The sequence below is a fragment of the Gallus gallus genome, chromosome 3 (assembly GCF_016699485.2).
Source record: "Gallus gallus isolate bGalGal1 chromosome 3, bGalGal1.mat.broiler.GRCg7b, whole genome shotgun sequence".
In the NCBI taxonomy this organism is placed as follows: domain Eukaryota; kingdom Metazoa; phylum Chordata; class Aves; order Galliformes; family Phasianidae; genus Gallus; species Gallus gallus.
Window position 1 is genome coordinate 76,029,266 of NC_052534.1, and position 17,564 is coordinate 76,046,829.

Genomic DNA, 17,564 nt, shown 5'->3' on the forward strand with positions numbered 1-17,564 from the left:
TAGCGTGCAGTCAAATTGGAAATGAACTGTAAACCAGGTTTAAAGAGTGTTCCCTTTGTTATGATAAATGAAAAACATTTGTTTTGAGGCAGAGGATCATAGAATGGCTTAGGTTGGAAGGGACCTTAAAAATAATTGAGCTCCAAACCTCTGCCATGGGCAGGGCTGCCACCCACCAGATCAGGCTGCCCACCAAACCTGACCTTAATACCTCCAGGGAAAGGAGAATGTCTGTGAAAGTTGGGGGTGCTGTGTCTCTGCAGCTTACTTTCAGAGCAGTCGTGGGGAGGCTGCTGGAGCAGTGAAAAGATAGGAGTGACTTGCCCACAGCCAAACCTTGGCTTTCTCCCTTCTAGCCCTCTGCTTCAAGAAAACACAAACAAAACTCTCTTTTTCTACAGCTGTAAGACTCACGCATCAGCTGGATGACTTCTCTGATAAAATATTTAGACATCTGTTCAGAGAGATCACAACCTCACCTTCCAAAGAAAATGTCTCCCAGGAAAAGAAATGCTCACTGCCTGCCTCTGTGAGGGGATCCTTCATGCCCAGGGTTTGTGGCAGCCCCAGCCTCTCTGTGACGGCTGTCTTGGGATCTGCACTTCATGGACCACTATGACAAATAATTATTGGACCAAACTTGTCAAATCAGCTTCTGCACTTACACCTAGATGTACTGGAGTGGAGGTTTTCACAGGATGACCATCTAACCTTGCTTCCATCTGATCCCCAGCGAGCTTGATCACCAGCTTCAGTATCAATAGGAGATGAGCCCTACATGCTCCTCTGGGTTTCATGTCAGACATCAGTGTCCTCTAATTGCAATTCACTGCTGTGTATACTTCAGAGGCTGATAAGTAATGAGGGAGAGAAGATGTCTGACACGGATGCCCTTGAAATAAGCTATTCTAACGATATCATGTTGGGATCAAGAGAAGCACATTATCCTGAAGTTTGTGTGAATGAACTGGGGTTATTTGGCAGCTCTGTAACTCATTCAGCTTTTTTATCCTCAGAGTGAAACACCAAGCCCATTCATTATAGTTGGCTCCAGGGCTCCTGGGAGCCACACTGAAAGCTCTCCATCTTCAGCACAGACAGCTAATCTGGACAAATCATTTCAAACAGTTTAAGAAACCATCTGACCTTCCCTCCCCCCAAGGAAAATAACTGAAGGTCAGAGGGACATCTTGGTGTGTATCTGTGGAGAATATAAATTGAGTTGTTTATTCCTTCTCTCTGGAGCCTGTGCAAGGTTCAAATTCAGTTTATAAGCTTATCACCAACATTCATTTTATACAGTACCTTAAACATAAACTCCCACTCAGTCCGATCAAAGCTTTTCCAGCGTGAAGCAGTTGAGCCACAATCGGTTCCCTTGTTCAGCTAGCCAAGTCAATGTTCTTAATCAGTATAAAAACATGAGGAGTCAAATGGTGGTTTTTAATAAAATGGGTTTGATCCGCTTCCAAGGAGGTGGCAGAGGTCTATGGAAAGAAACATTCCTGCCAGTTCCTACAGAATATGTGCGAGCCTGGCTGCGAGGAACCCTGTGGCTCAGCGATGCCTATGCTGATATAAGGTGCACACCCCCAAACCCTTTGCTCTAGTGCACCTCCAGCCTGAACTCTTCGAGTTTCCTACTCCCCAAGACTCATTTATCTCAGCTCCTTCCACTGGAAAACAATCAAGCCCCTGGGCTTTGCCAGAGATCAAAGAACGATTGCTCCAGTTGTCTCAGTTTCAAAATCTATTGCTTCTTTAGATTCTGTTGCTACTTATTCAGACAAAGCAGCTCTATGCTGAAAGGAAAGTCCACAGCAGCTGTGGATTAGAGACAAGGCGATGTATAGGAAGTGATGCACACAGGACATCCTGGACATTCGCTCAGCTGGTTTAGTGAGTGCCAAGGTAACCAAGGAGCACTGCCCCACTGATAGCACATCTGGTTGGAAGCTAATTCCCTCTTTTGAACTTAGTGACACGGAGTTGATTCTTTCAGAGTGTGAGAGAAGCTCCCTGAAGCCCACAGCCCTACAAAGCACAGACAAAGGAAAGAACGTGTCTTGGGCTGTTTGAGCCAGAGTGCTGATCATCCTGAGCATACTGGGAAATAACTGCTACCAGAGGTCAAGAATTCAGTGTAATTTGGAGTTGTCACACAGCTGGATCTCTCAGCATTACAAAATAGAGAAATCAGGACAATGCTGTCCTTTAATTAAGTCCCTGATAGTCTCCCAGTCTTTCTAAATTTTCTGTGCTACAAATTATGTTGTTCCCCAAAATTTCAAACGCTGACTGCCAGAAACCATTTTACTGCCATGGGACTAGCTCAGATGTCTGTCTCTATGTCTGTCTCTAAATGGCTAACATAAAGATCATCAAGAAATATTCACGGCACAGAGAGCGAGATCCAGTGGGGAAAACAAGGCTGTGACGAAATAAAATGATTCTTTGGATTAGCTCTGGACTTCAAACATCTAGGGCACAAACATTAATGTGAATTAAATTCCAACCCATGCAATTAAGTTACAGTAAGAGGGCAGCAGGGCCATTTTAGATTCATGTGCTGGGAAAAAGAAAAAGAAATAATTAATCAAGATGCACTTTTGCATCCATGACATCCTCTTCTCAATCCAAAAGGCTATCAGCAGAAGTCAGCATTAAACCAATGTAACTGAGATTGTTTGAGCAAGATAGCATACTGACATGACCTATTTACATAGAAAAGTCATCAGCAAACATTTCAGCTTCGAAAACCACTCAGATTTGGCAGGACGAGGCTTTATTCCCCCTGGAATTGTGCTTAAAACTAAGCATCCCCCTCAGGCAACACTTCTGTTGGATACATCACTGTCCCAGGGAGTTTAATCATTAAAGCCATAATCTCCTCTTAGGGAGGTTCAGGTTGGGTATCGGGAACAATTTCTCCTCAGGAGTGGTGAAGCACTGACACAGGCTGCCCAGGGAAGTGATGGAATCACTGTAAGAACCATGTGGATGTGGCTCTGAGGGAGGCAGTTAGTTGGCATGGTGGGGGTGGGCTGACAGTTGGACTCGGTGATCTCTGAGGTCTTTTCCAATCTTAATGATTCGATCTTAACTTGGGCAGATTCTTCTCTTTCTGAGAAGCCACTGGAAGGCAGGAGGGAGATGTTCACACACAGGTTAGTGCAGGGAGCGGACTGATAGGAAGGAACCTCCAACCAGCTGGTTGGAGTGGGGAGAAAGATGGCATGTAACAGAAAATCTATGTTTCCATTTACTTATATTTTATAACACATATGGTTTATGCCTCTGAAAAGATGTGATCATTTTAAAGAACTTGTAATAAAAGACAGGGGAAGTGGCTGAGCCATCCTACCCATTTACTGTGCATTCTAACAATTCAGGCAAGCAGGATGGCTCCCAAAAAGTCACTATGCTGAGCACTACCCCATTCACAAAATAAAAGCAGGAAGAAGAAAGCAGCTGAAACCATCATATATTCCACCCTTTTGAAAATAGGAGCAGTTTCTTTGGTTCCTAAAGACAGACTTTTGATTGAATTTTTACACCCACATGTCAGAGCCTTAATTTATTAACCTAGCAATATCCTGTGAGAAATCTCTAGTTTCTGGAACTACATGGATCATCTTCATTTTTGAGATCACCTCTGTATTCTATTTCTGTCTTTATGTCACTATCACTTTCAAAATCCGTGGCTTGGACAGATATACTCTTGGCTGGGTAAGGAACTGGCTGGAGGGCTGGGCCCAGAGAGTGGTGGTGAATGGAGTTAAATCCAGCTGGCGACCAGTCATGAGTGGTGTTCCCTGGGGGTCACTGCTGGGGCCTGTCCTGTTTAATATCTTTATTGATGACCTGGATGAGGGCATTGAGTGCACCCTCAGTAAGTTTGCAGATGACACCAAGCTGGCTGGAAGTGTCGATCTGCCTGAGGGTAGCGAGGCCTTACAGAGGGATCTGGATAGGTTGGATAGCTGGGCTGAAGCCAATGGGATGGGATTCAACAAGACCAAATGCCGGGTCCTGCACTTTGGCCACAATAACCCCAGGCAACACTACAGGCTTGGGGCAGAGTGGCTGGAAGATTGTGGAGAGGAAATGGACCTGGGAGTGTTGATTGACGCTAGACTGAACATGAGTGTGAACCAGCAGTGTGCCCAGGTGGCCAAGAATGTCAATGGCATCCTGGCTTGTATCAGAAATAGTGTAGCCAGCAGGAACAAGGAAGTAATTGTCCCCCTGTACTCAGCACTGGTGAGGCCACACCTTGAGTACTGTGTCCAGTTTTGGGCCCCTCTCTGTAAGAAACACATCAAGGCCCTGGAGCATGTCCAGAGGAAGGCAACAGAGCTGGTGAGGGGTCTGGAGCACAGGCCTTATGAGGAGTGGCTGAAGGAGCTGGGATTGTTGAGTCTAGAGAAGAGGAGGCTCAGGGGAGACCTTATTGCTCTCTATAACTACCTGAAGGGAGGTTGTAGTGAGCTGGGGGTTGGCCTCTTCTCTCGGGTGACTAGTGATAGGACTAGAGGGAATGGCTTCAATCTGCACCAGGGGAGGTTCAGGCTGGACGTTAGGAAATACTGCTTCTCTGAGAGGGTGGTCAGGCACTGGAATGGGCTGCCCAGAGAGGTGGTGGAGTCACTGATCCAGGTGGTGTTCAAAGAGCATTTGGACATTGTGTTGAGGGACATGGTTTAGTGAGAACCATTGGTGATGGGTGAATGGTTGGACTGAATGATCCTGTGGGTCTTTTCCAACCTTAGCGATTCTATGATTCTATGATTCTATGGAAATAGAGCTCAGCCCTGGTTTCTGATTGATTTTCTTTTTTCTTCTCCAAATCTCCAGCAGAGTAAGTGGGATTGGGTAGATACACATGGAAGCAGCCAAATCTCAGACCTCTCCCCAGGATGCTGGCTGTCTGCTGCCAATTTGTTCTCTCTTCAACCATGCCACACCATATGTGCAAGTCGACAGAAATTTACACGCAATGTCTACAGTGTATAAGTGTCTAGACGAAAATGTAAGAGCATTACTAGTGAAAGAAATAGAAATGAAACAACACTATCTCTCATTTCTGCCTTGTTAACTGTCTGTCAAACATGCTAGTTTTACAGCCTCCTTTCTTATCACCACACGGTGACAGACAACTCAGATTTTCACTCTGAAAGCCTGACAACCTTCCCCATACCACTGGCCTCCCATCTTGGCACAGTCCATTTCCGTCTTGTTGATGCCATCCAGATTCTTCCTGTTTGCTAACAGATGTATTTTTGTGTTCAATTATAACAGCCATGCTATCAACTCACGGACATATACAGGACAGCAGCGGAATCAGGAGATTTCTAGGAACAGTACATTTTGCTTGTGTTGCTGAACTGTTGCCCACTGGAATGCTTATGAACAAAGATTTGAAGAACCCATTTGCTATTGTATTTACCAAGCAAGGTGTATCCAGATTCTGGGTAATGAAATCTCCTCATTTACAGTACAAAAAATAAAAACCCAAATGCTTTGTTTGCTCAGTTCCTTGTAATATAACCAGTTTCGTATCCGTGTATATAAAATATTGCTCACCTGCATTTTTCACTGTAGTGTACAGTAACAAAAAATGTTTTTACAGAGTGGTTGTCTCACTGTCATTGAAGAAGGAAGCTGACAACAAGGTTCCAGCCTTGCCAACAAGGCTTAAAAACAATCAATTTTGACTCACTGTTAAAACTTAGTCACGATATTAATTGTGCTCTGTGTGAGATAATGACAGGTATGATCCAGCGCCTTTGAGAACAAAGAGGGGTTTGTCATCAGCTTCTGAAAGAATAGGATGGAGGATTCGTTCATTCCCTATTTTTGTTTCATCCAAGTGACAAGAACCATGTAGGACAGCAACTGAAGTATTTCAGCGTGAAGTCCTGTTTCTTCCCAAATCTTGCTGGTCAGTAGTTGGTGACGCAGTTAACTAGTGACCTAGTTATCAGTAGGATGATGAGAAAAGTACACAGTGAATGATTTCATCTCTGTTTTACTTCAGCATTTCTTGTATGTCCTTTAGCAGCCACTGCCCATTGCTGTCTGAAGCAGAATACCAGACTTCATCAGTCTGAACTAGCACAGCAGTCTCTGGCTTTTTGTAAAAAACAGAGGGTGCATTTATTTTTCTGTCTGCCAGGCTGCATTCAATATCCATGAGAATACTCACTAGACTGCTCCCTGCTTGCAACCTCCATAGGACTAAGCCCATGCTTCACCCACACTGGTCAAGTATGGGAGCAGGCTGCCAAGGGGGATGGTGGAGTACCTGTCCCTGTAGGCATCTAAGAGATGTGTGGACGTGACACTAAGGAAAATGATCAAGTAGCAGGACCTGGTAGGTCAGGTTGATGGTTGGACTTGATGATTTTGAGGGTCTTTTCCAACCTAGATAATTCCATGATCCATACATTTGCAGCACTGTGCCCTAGCCTGCCTTCTGCTGTGTGACTCCAGACAGTCGTGGGTTGGCCAAGCAAGTGAATCTTGGAGAATGCAGCAGTGGGATGACACAAAGAAGACAGGGGGGGATAGGAGGTGTCATACCCACCATAGGATCAGCTGTGGAGCTAGTGCCTACCCAAGCTTTGCTGTCTGTGGGGCTGATTGTTGTTTTCCTCCCATTCTGCATGGGGAACAACCTGCTTAATGAGTCACAACCAGAGGAACTTGTGCGCCTGCATTTAAATGTGAACAGAGTGACTTCTCAGTACCAGCTAGAGAATTTGAACATAGCCACATTCCATCATGCACAAATAATTATGCAAGAAGCAAGGGTCATGAGACCTCTAGTGAAAGAAGGCAAAGGAAGTCTGAGAGAACATAAGGTTCACATCCTAAGAAGAGGATTAGGCTGTGTTTATGTAGTTAGGTGGATAGTGTGAAATGTGATTCAGATGTTTCCATGAGCATGATCCATATAACTACGAACTGGATAAAGCTGCCAGATTTCTATGCAGCTCAGTTGTGCTTTAGGGAACTGTCCCACGGCTGATGCTGTGCTGGAGAGGAAGGAGGCGATGTTCCCCCCCCAAGGGAAACTTTGTCATGCAACAGCACCCATATTTTCCCAACCAAAGGCTGCACCAGCCACTTTGCCAGGAATGGGAGAGCCACACCCCATCTACAGAAAATAGAGAGGATTGCAACAAACATCCCTTCAAAAATGCACAGCTTGTAATGGCTGCAGGCCACAGCAGGCCATTTTCTATCCTTCAATTAGCGATCATCCACATGACTCACCAGTGAGCACTGCAGCAAAGGGACCTGCAATCTGCAAGGGCCATATCTAAGTATTCATTGACAGGACTGGTAGCACCACTTTTTGGAAGATTACCCAACTTCTCTTTATAAGATCCCGCTTTAAGTTTGCTTACAACTCTGCCAACCTTTTATCAGTTCCAGCTCACGTTTCAAGCCTCATGCCTGTGTACAGCGCGTAGCTTGTTTGTTGGGTTTGGTGGTTTAGGTTGAGTTTGAGGAAGTTACCTTTCTTTCTTTCTTTCTTTCTTTCTTTCTTTCTTTCTTTCTTTCTTTCTTTCTTTCTTTCTTTCTTTCTTCCTTCCTTCCTTCCTTCCTTCCTTCCTTCCTTCCTTCCTTCCTTCCTTCCTTCCTTCCTTCCTTCCTTCCTTCCTTCCTTCCTTCCTTCCTTCCTTCCTTCCTTCCTTCCTTCCTTCCTTCCTTCCTTCCTTCCTTTCTTCCTTCCTTCCTTTCTTCCTTTCTTCCTTTCTTCCTTTCTTCCTTTCTTCCCTTCTTTCTCTCTCTTTCTTTCTTCCTTTCTTCCTTTCTTCCTTTCTTCCTTTCTTCCTTTCTTCCCTTCTCTCTCTCTCTCTCTCTCTCTCTCTCTCTTTCTTTCTTTCTTTCTTTCTTTCTTTCTTTCTTTCTTTCTTTTAACTGGTTCAGCTGTTTCTAAGAGTGAGCTTTGTTAAAAAAAAAATATTATTGCTTTTTTCCTCTGTTTTCTTTGTAAGGCAGAGAACTGAAATTTGTCAGGTTAGTGGTCCTAGAGCAGTAAATTTGACATGAAGTCCACCACCACCACTCCTGGTGGTAACTAGATTACAAATGAGAACCAATCCAGCCTGCAATAAGTGAGCAGGTGAGGCTGGTCCTTCCTTATAGCAGCTACTCCCAGATGCACCAGCAGCATGGAAGCACTATCATCTTTTTGTCATTATGAAAGCCCAGCAGTAAGGCTGTTCCAAAGGAGCCAAATGAGAGAAGACTGAGGAATCTGAGATGAGCGCTGAAGCAGAAGAAAAGGGCTTGATGATCTGGGGCTTCATGAAGAAGCTGGGGGCACAAGAGTGTCTGCAACTCAGAGAGTACACCCTCTAAGAGTGACAGGGATCAGACAGCTTCAACCTTTTACAATGATCCTCATTCACATGTGGCACCAACAGACTCTTGGTGTACTATTACAACAACATCATCATGAACAGGGTCTGGCCATCCCAGGGAGTGAACATTAACTGAAGAGAGCATAGGCATCATAACCGGGGAAGGCAATCTACTGTGGTCACAGAGTGATCCACTCCTTCCTGGCAAGGATGAGGTCTGCTTGGACCAAGAATGAGAGAATGATCCATGAGCCTATCGTTGCTATCTGCCTCTGTCATCAGCTTTCTTATAGTTCAGAGAAGTGAGTCCTGACAGTTCATACAAACTAATTTAGAAGAGGCTCTAACTAATTCTGTGAGGTTAATACGTTCCACATGCTCCAGGCAGATACGTGAGAATGAAAGGCATGTGGCTGCTCCTTGGACCTGGGAGATTGTTATGCCAGAAAGCCACCATCAATCAATCAATTAGAATTGATTAATTAAAGGAGAGACGAAGGACAGCATAGATACTGTAATTCTGTTTTCTGAACAATGGGTCTGAGTATGTATAAAGCTCAAGCATTCCTGAGCCATGGCCCTGCAATAGGACAAGGTGTTTGGAACAGGATCAGAGACTGCATGTGGAGGGAATGGCATAGAATCATGGAATGGTTTGGGTTGGAAGAGACCTCTAAGACTGTCTAGTTCCACCCTTCCCTGCTATAGGCCAGGTTGCTCAAAGCCCCATCCAGCCTGGCCTTGAATGCTTCCAGGGAGGGGGCATACACAACCTCACTGGGCAACCTGTTCCAGTGCGTCACCACCCTCAAAGTAAAGAATTTCTTCCTGAAATCTAGTCTAAATGTACCTCCTCCCAGTTTAAAGCCATTTCCCCCCATCCTGTCACTACATGCCCTTATGAAAGGGTTTCCCACTGCATAGACCACCATCCATATATGGTTGGGCTAGATGACCTTGGACATCTTTTCCAACCTTGATGATTCTATGATTCTAGGGGAAGAGGAGGGAAAAAGGATGAGGGTTTCTTCAGTGAGACCAGGCAACTATAAAGAGGGAACAGTAATAAAAGGGAAGAGGTAGTAGAAGAGGGGAAGAGAACTAGAGGACAAAAGCTCGAGGAGGGGAGGGAATAAAGCAAAAAAGAGATACTTAGATGGTTGGGTTATGTTAAGCAGAGTGAGGATGAGTGAGAACCTGTCACGTTCTTACTTTCCATCATTACTGACTAGAACAGGACTAGAGATGCAGGAACTAGCTTGTCCTGCCTCCCAGACCCAGTCTTACCTGCACACAGTGTGCCACAGTGGAGGATTCTCCAACAGCCAGGCTGCAATTGGAAAAAAAGCAGAAACAAGTTCACAAGTCTCCCCATTGGAGTACATGCTGGTCCCCACACCTACAGGGGTGTACAGGGGTGTGATGGGATCAGCCTGGGCAGTTGTTTACAGCACCAGAGGGCACCAGATAGCAAGGAGCAAGTGGTAGCTAAGTCCTTGGGGCTACAGAGCTGATGGAGTAGGAGCAGAAGGGCAGGAAGCAAGAAGGGCTGTGTGTCTTGGGGGTGGACACATCAAGAAGCACACAGATTTTTTCATTTGCTCTTTCTAACCATTTTGGAATAAATCTCAGGATATGTGGCTCCTGGGATTTCTCTCTCTGCCCTGTCAAATCAAGGAAATGAGGCTACAATGTAAATTTATCTCTACCTCTTCTGAACTGGGTGGGCCTATAGTGCACTTAGCGCAAATGTAGCCTCGCATGAAGTGTAAAATAGGTTGAAGAAAAAGAAACCACCAGAACTACTTCATTTTGCAAGCCGGGTGTAGAAGCCATAGAAGCCATCAGAGGTTAGGGAAAAACTTTCTGCACTGCGCTGCCTCTTGCAGACCCCTCAGCCCTTTGCAAAAGACACTGTCTGTATACCAGGGACGTTTGTCCCTGAAGCCACTGGCCTCAGTTGCCCTCCTGCCCTCTGTTAACAATTGTGGTAGCCAGAAGGCCCAGAGGCACTGATGGTGACATACATCTCTGCACCAATGCCATCACTTCAACTCTGGAAAAATCAGGCTTCCTTTTTTTCCCTCTGTGTCCTTGTGCTTCTGAAATTAGATTTCCTTAGATGTAGGGCAATTAACATGAGTCCTCTCCTCAAAAAAGGCACTTTAGTCAGGCTACAGACCTAATTCTTCAGCTGCATGACAAAGAGAAGCATTACATCTTTCATACACAGCTTAAAAACAAGTCTTGTGGCTCTAATGGGCTCTTGAAGAGAAGCAGCTGTAGCTGAAGCAGACTCCCAGCCTGCAAAGCACTCGGGGGAAGAGAAAATACCCTACCTGGCATGATGATTTATGGATGTGTTCAGAGTGAGACTTTCAACTCTTCCCCAGCTACACAGCTATCTTCTCTATCTCCTCTACAAAACATATCATCTAAATCCCCATTTAGCCTCTCTCGTGCTAAGCTTTTTGGTCAGGTCACTTCATTTTTAGCCTTGCATTTTGTCACAGTAATTGTTCAGAGCAGGGGAAGCCTGCTTTGCAGAGGTCACCTCAGGGTCTGCCAAATTATCTGCTATAGCTCTGACAGCTCCTTGCTTAAACTCACTTTCTTTTTGCTCTGTTTCACAGTAAGCTGGGCCACCAAGGGGGAGAGGATGTGGTTTACCAATCACACCAGAGATTAGAAACACCTTGTTTTGGAACGAAAACTAAGAAACACATGAGGATGCTGCTGAATAGCAATAAGCATTCAGGAAACCTTGATGTGTCATCTTAATCATCTTCCTATTCATGAACACGCTTGAAAGATCTCGCAAGGTTATGATAAGGAATCGCTCACCAGTGTTACAAAAAGACAAAGAGTTCTGTTTTGTCAAAGCAGCAAGCCACAACACGCAAGCAAGCGCTGTGTGCAGAACGCTTTTCACCTCCATGTTCCCATCCAGAGCTGTATTTACCCTTGATAAATGATGAACTATGTCCTACATCTGCGCTACATATTTCAGTCTAACAAGGGCAGGAGGAAGGTCACGGTGATTCTAGAGCTCTGTCTATGGGGACAGAAGGACTTAGGCTGGATCATAAGCCCTGTGCTTCATGCAGCTCAGCCTTGGGCTGTTTCCCTAGGCCCTTGTTTTCCTGAGGACACAGCAACAGCTTATGTACACTGCCCTGCAGTTAGGCTTGGCTAGGTCATGTGTTTCTCCCTTCTTTTACCAAACACTGTTCCTTTACACCCTGCTTAACCTTACTTCAGTTCCTGTTTCTGTGCAGGGCCCATACACCAACGCAGAAGTGAAAGCAGCTATTTCTGTTTCTTTCCACTGCTCTGAGCACTGTCTGAGTGCCTGAAAATGAGTAAGGGCCATAGACACGTCTGAGAGGCCAAGCGGGCCTCCGGTTCCAGTACAGATCAAAAGAGGCCCTTGTACTGACCCCCTGGTACAAAACTCCAAGCCTTCCTCAAGCAATGGGAGCTTGCTCTGCTGCCAGCAACGTGTGGCCAGGTCCCAGGTAGGCTCAGGTGGGGATTCACCTCATCAAGCACGGGCTGCCTAGTGAGTTCAGACCACCATCAAGGCCTCCTCCGCACACAGCTTGAGAAGAAGAAAAAGAAGTGCTCTTCATAGCCATTTTATACCTATTTTGGGCTGGAACAAATTGTTCCTGGAAGGTGCCTCTTTGTCTCCACGGGGAGTGGAGACCAGCTCTGGCTCACTGGTGAGCTATCAGATGGCTGGGGTTGGGTGAAAGGAATCCAAACCATCTTGAACAGCTATGTTTGTCTGGATCTTCTGCCAGTCTGTGTGTTGTATCTAGGATTTCCTGGTGCTGCTACTTCCAAGGCATCCAGAGGGGTGTTAGGTGGTGCCTCCCCTACCCTTAATGGTATCTAAAGAATTAAGCCCCAAAAGATCCTTAAACAAGTAGTTCTGTGAGCAGTGCATCTGGCGACTCCTAACCATTTCCTATGGATTTGTTTACAGCTAAATTCTCTGATGCCTAGTAACGTACAAATGCCAATTACAACTTCTCCCACACTTAGGGATCTCATAATGATCCACTCCCATGTAAACTGCCTGATGTCAACCAAGAGTTTTGCTGGGGCCTTTCCGCCAGCAGAGGCGTATGCAATGTGTCTCCTCAAGAGAGCCAGCTCTTTGCCTGATGGGAATTAGCCTAGAAGTTCAAAGATTTGGGTGGGATGGCAGAAATATCCAGTTAGACTTCCAGAAAATGCAGCAACCCTCTTAAAAGCACAGGAAGTGCCCATTTGCCCATTTATACTGTGAAAAATGAAACTAAGAATGCAAATGTTTTTTCTTCGTCACAGCTTCAAAGAACAACGTTTCTCACCTCTGCCTTTTTTGCCGTTACATCATGCCTTTGATGACATGGGCTTGGCATATGGTAGGAAGAAGCAGTTGTTTTTGTTATTTAGATACAGAGCACCTTACAGTATGCAGGTAACTGCTGAGCTAGGTGGAGGTTTCCTAGTGGAAAATTGTGCCTCCCTTTCCAAAAGACAAAAAAAGGAGGTACTTGGAAAGATAAAGGGCAATTCAGTCCTTTGTATATTCATATCATAAAACTGAATAAGAAGTAATTACCATATGTGAGGCAACTAGTTCCTACACCCTCTGCAACCTGGATGACATCCTTCTGTGTCATCAAAATAAGAGTTACTTGCACAAAACACCTTATCTCAGTCACCTGAGCTCATACATACAAAAGGAGAAGACTAAAGTCTTTTAAATCACGTATATCTGCAAAGAAATAAATTACAAGGGCTGGAACTCCATTTCTTTCTCCAGAACTATTGGCACAAGGACAGGCATGTGATTTTATCCCTAAACAGGGTGTTCCTTAGGCTCTTTGCCAATTTAATTGGCTTATTCATATCCTTCCCTTCCAGATTACCTCAGGGTGATTTACATGTTGGAGGCCTATAAACACGGATGATTCAGTGCATGAAAACCAAAAACATTGTTCAGTGTCTGACAGGGTCCTCACCAGCTTTTGCCCCCGAATTAATTGCTCTTATTGGAACAACCTAGCCTATAATCAAACTCTGACATCATCCTAGTGCTATATGGAAAAAAAAAGAAAAAAGTTCTAAAATACAATGAAACTAATGTCATTTATTTATGTTTTGGAGTTTTTTGTTTCATTTTGGTTTTGGTTGTGTTTGTTTGTTTTTTCCAGGTATTCTGTAGGAGCAACCAACAAGAAAAAGTGCCAAATGGGGAGACAGAGGTGCTCCCAGCCACCTTCTTCAGTCTACTGGGCATTTGGAAGACAGTCCTCTTTTGATTTGCCATGAATAAGCCTCTTATGCTAAGCTCCAAAGAGATGCAAACACAAAGATAAGTTCATTTCCTCTCCTTACAGAACATAACTTTTCTTACAGTAGTTCAATAGCTACTTCGTATGGTGTTATTCTGAGTGAGTACATGAACTCTCATTGAATGGAGAACCAGTTTCCTTCAGATGCTGAACCTGAACTCTGTATCTAGGAAATGTTCTAGGACAATTCAGGCCAACTTTACCTCCAGCAAAAAAACAAAGCAAGCGAAGGTTGTATTCAGGAACGAAGAAAAGGCTGAGCAATGTTTGTTTTGTCATTTTGTTGATTAAAACCCTGAACTTCCATGTATCTTTTTCTTCCTATAACATGAACAGCTTTGATAAAACACACCAGAAAACTTTACAGAGCATACTTCTCTGCATTTTTAATATATGCTATGCTTGTTTCAATGCTCTCATAATAAATAGACACTCAGTCTCCCTTCCAGGGAAGATTATTTCACATATTCTGTATAGAGCCCATGCTCAGACAGCCCCCATTTCCTCCTTACACTGTATATCCCTGCAGTGTCTTTTTGTAAGAAAACTTCCTGCTTCTATACCAACCCTTCTACCAGCTACACGGCCATGAAAGCAAATCCACCACCCTTTCCGTACACTTCTATTTCTGCTTCTAAAAATTTCTCCATGCTTAATGCTCACCTCCCAAAGACCATCAAAGACCATCAACTAGCACTTTTTAATCCATTTCCCAGTAAGATCTACACGATGTCTTTAAAAGTCATTACTTGCCTCACAAGGGATTCTCACTATTTGGGTACCTGTTTTCCCAACGTCTTTGGAATATCAACTGCTAATGAAGTTTGTATTCTTTAATAACAGAGTTTACGCACTTAAATACCTGCCGGAGGATGAACACATCTGCACCATGCCAGCTGAAGTATTTCAAAGTCCAGCACTTTTAAATCAGCACAAATGCCTTAAAACAAGTTTCCCTGTTTGCACTGACAGTTGTGGTTGCAGGTGTTACGCACGTACAAGCTCTGCCTAGATATTAAAGCTTGCACACAAACTCATTCATATTTGCATTCACTGACTGTGTTTATCTATGAAAAATCTGCAGTACATTTGTCATGCCCACACTGACTTTATATAACATGTTCATGCAGAAGTTCCAAGCAACATCACAGAATTATTACCATCCACATATGTAAATGCAAGCAAACCACTCCATGAAGCTTTTAATATATAACATAGGGAGAGCAAGCAGGTAATGAAATGGTGGGAAGAATGAGGGGTGAACACCCTCGAATTAAAGCATATATGTATATAATTTTTCTAAATGGCAGGAATGCTTCACTCCTACTGAATACCTTTAAAACAATTATACCATATGCAAGCTAGTAAATAGGATTCAGATCTCATAAGAGGTCCATTACAAGACTAGCGTATTTGAAAAGTTGCTTAAGAGAGAAATAAGCCCTGCACTCCACATTCACTGCAGGAAACTGGCAACCCTGAGAACGCCACCTCTTTGATCCACCACGAGAAAAGATAATAAGGGTGTATGTACTCACCCTCCTCTGGTTTTCACTTTCTTCAAGGAAAAGAGTTCTGCTGATTCAGGGCTCCGGCCATGGCCCGAGAGAATTTTGTTCTTACACTCCCTACACATCAAATATCTACTTTTTTAAAAGTTCTCAAGATTTTCTGGCTCTTTACTTAATGCAGGCAATTATAGTAACAGGCATTTCTTTGTTGCTTGTCACTGAAGTATTTTAAGTACTTTGAGTCCTGCATTTTATACTCTTGTCTGAAGGAGTCAGCTCTGGCCTTCAGCTCTTTGTTTTCTTTCAAAGCCTTATTGAACACGTTGTGCTATTCTGAGATCCCCTCAAGGACAGAATGTTTTCTTTTGCCACGATAAGTCCTCTTCTGAATGTCTGCAACATACAACCAAATGCAAAAAACAAAGTTCTCTTTCATTTATTCTCACTAGGATTATCCTCATGGCCTTTCAGATGACCATGGACGTATTTTCCTTGGGAATGCCCAGGTGGCAGCTACTTATTCACAGCTTATATTGCAACAGGGGCAGACTGCTGCAATAGGTCTGTTCCCTTTCAGTGCCTTCCCTAAAACCCTACAGGTGAGCATGAGCCACGCAAGCAAAGGTATTGCGTAGAGAACCTGCTCCTGCTTCCACTGGAGTCAACAGCAAAACAAAACAGCCTAGGAGTCAGAGCTTCCCTTTCTTTACTCTTATTTAAATGTCAACCAGCGTTTTATGTGGTTGTTTATTAAATAATAATAACACAATCATGCCCGAAGGCTCCAATTAGGACTGGAAGTCGCTGTAGCCGGGTTGTGCCAACGCCAGGGAAGGGGCGGCAGGCTGGGAACAAGCTGCTCCTAGCATGGTGAGCAGCTCTCCTTGGCTGTGTGTGGGAGTTTGGTGAGACCTAGGCTTCCAGAGTCATTTTTTTAATGTCAAGATATAGGGTAACCGAGAAGGCATGCAAAGAGCTTTTCTTCAAAGTAGTTGTGCCCACAAAGGGAAAAAAAGAGAATATGGAGATGCATATGCTAATTCTGACTAATTAAAGAAAAGCGTTGTACTGGAGCTGTGTAGTCTTTATGATCTAGTATTAAAACAAAGGGTGATTTGCCTTCCTTTCGCAGCAGTGTAACCTTGGCAAGCTCTGCTTGCCACAGTGATGTTGCTCCTTACACCACTGAGAACACAGGATCAGGCCCGGGCCCCTCAGGAAGGACTGGGAAGCTGATAACAAAACAAAAGGACAAACAGAGGCATGTGGGGAAGGCAATTGAAGGGGGGAATGAGAACAAGCATGTTGCTCTTGGCAGAAAGCAACTTGCAAAAATTAATTGTGTACTTGGTCTCTTGCTCAGCTTTACTTCGTTATGAAATGGGATTTGTTTTTATTATAGAAGAATATATTTCAGCAGATGAATCTGAGCTAGATAGGCTCTGTGGCAGAAGCGTGTTTTATAGGAAGATCTGCATGAAGACAGAGCTAGAGACACCAGAAGAAAGTAGGAAGAGGTAAGGCAGAAAGTGAACAGAAGAAAGGTGGGATCAACCACAATGCGTGGGAGCACATAAATCCCAAATGAAAGCCATGGCAGAATGATGCAGGACCTCCAAGTGGGGCCTGAAATCAAAGGGAAGAACAGCAGGCACCCAAGGGTCACAGTGGTGGTAAAACGCTGCTGTGTAGTGAGGAGATACTATATCTCCCGCAACAGGGGAAAGAGACACCTCAAACTGAGTGAAAAGGAGGAGTTCATTACAGAACCATGGAATGGCTTGGGTTGGAAGGGATCTTAAGTCCACCTATTTCCAACCCCTTGCTGTGGGCAGGGAGGCCACCCATCAGATGAAGCTGCCCAGGGCTCCAGCCAACCTGGCCTTGATTGAACACCTCCAGGGATGGGGTATCCACAGCTTCTCTGGGCAACCAAAGATTAAAGATTCCCTGGGAGAAATGGGCCTTAGAAATACATGGAGGAAGAAAAAACAGCCCAAAAGCAGCTTGAGGGAGCTGAGGGAGGGAGATGTTTTAACATGAGGGAGAAAGAGGAACAAAGAGTTTGGAAGATGTCACCTTCTCCATGGTGGTAGAGAAACAATAAGAGATTTCCAGCAAATGAAGTCCTCCGCTTGCATTTTGTGAATGGAAAATGTGCACTTAGTTGAGGGGTATTGCATGGGATTGGAAGAAGTGGAAAGAGGTGGAAGTGCAAGAGTGGAAAAGGAGAGAGGTGGTGAATAAGCAGATGTGGAGAGATGACAGGGGCACACATCATCTGCCAAACCAGTGATGCAGAAGGGAAGCTGCAGAGGGAGAGG

The 17,564-nt window shown here is 44.4% G+C and overlaps 1 long non-coding RNA gene across 1 annotated transcript in view; it reads right to left on the reverse strand.

Moving 5' to 3' along the window:
- The window catches only part of LOC124417804, a 40,229-nt gene extending 24,709 nt beyond the window's left edge, over nucleotides 1–15,520 (reverse strand). The window contains exons 1-2 of the long non-coding RNA XR_006939028.1: nucleotides 15,268–15,520; nucleotides 9,666–9,708 (exon numbers count right to left, since the gene is read on the reverse strand). This is a non-coding gene — a long non-coding RNA (uncharacterized LOC124417804). The remainder of the gene's footprint in view (nucleotides 1–9,665; nucleotides 9,709–15,267) is intronic.
- Nucleotides 15,521–17,564: the final 2,044 nt, after the last annotated feature.